Raw genomic sequence first — 1,398 nt, 5'->3', positions numbered from 1 at the left:
AATGTTGGGTGACTTGTCTGTGTTGGGTCTTATTAACAACTTCACAGCTGTACCTGCACAACTCATCGACTACAAGGCAACAATGTTAGGAAATGTGTGCGTGGCTCCGAGAATACAATTTAAAATCACTAATGTGGCATGAACCCCCTCCACTTGTGTGTATTTGAATATGCGAAAATTAGACATTTTGAATAATCGATGAGAACAATCGCAAAAAAACAGGTTGCACCTGTATGACGTGTTCAAACTTCAGACGATTTTTGTTAATCTACAAAAGCCAAGTGTGAACGGAGATTACTACGAAAATTGGGAAAAGAAAAGAAGCGAGGCTATTTTGGCTAATGGCAACGATGAGGATGAATAATGGATGTTTTGATAAAATTGACGAAGTCAATATGCCTAGCCTAAAATAAAATTCAACAATTAATGTTAAACATTTGCCACTCTGAAATGGCGACGGCTATCATCATAATATCACTTGTTTCTAACCTGTTCATATTGGCCCTCTCTCTACCCCTCCATAAATTCGATTCGAAAGGCACAATCATTCCAGTTCTTGAATAAGACTCGCATATGCCCTCAGAAAAAACAAGAGAAGAAATAAATAAATCAAGTCATGTATATTCTTCATCCCCGAATTTTCTTCCACAACACCGCACGAAGCCTCGAGTTTCGGATATTGTTGTTGTGCGACAGGATAGGATAGATGAACCGTATGTTTACCGAGGACCAGACGTAATCAAATATTTTTTTTGAAAAGATAGTTGAAGAGGTTGAGACTATTGGCAGCCTCTTACGCGAATCGAAACCAAATGCTCCTATTATCCAGCGATGAACTTCAATCTCACAATAACATTGAAACGTGTCCGGTGTGCGATCAAAGGTTTTACCGACGAGAACCGGAAAGTAATTTCATCATAATTATTTCACCGGAAACTACATCGGTGGAATCTGTAACATAATGTATTTATGTATGTGTTTGACAATCATATATCACTTACTAGAACAATTTTCACATTGTTTTCACTATGTGAGATGATATTTTATTTATATTTACGATAAAATAGAGGTTTGGGTGTAATAACAGTTTTTATTAATTAATTTAGAGATGCATTTTTTATTTGTTGAGTTAATGATTAGGTTAATTTGTTATTTTCTCGCGAAAAAAAAAGAGGGAACCACAGCTGAAAGAAAATACACAACTTGTATTATTGAGGTCAAGAGTTTGTTTTAACATCACTTTTTGCACACATAGGCTAATCACGACTCGGGATACGTTTAAAATAGAATTTGAAATATTGATTATGCGATCTGACTGGAACTCGGAATAGGACACACTGATTACAAGACGTCGATATATTACCACTTGGTATGAAATTGTAGTGTTTCAATTCACAC

This window comes from Lepisma saccharinum, chromosome 11, assembly GCF_977018435.1.
Source record: "Lepisma saccharinum chromosome 11, izLepSacc3.1, whole genome shotgun sequence".
Lineage (NCBI taxonomy): Eukaryota > Metazoa > Arthropoda > Insecta > Zygentoma > Lepismatidae > Lepisma > Lepisma saccharinum.
Note: the sequence above shows the minus strand (reverse complement) of the source record.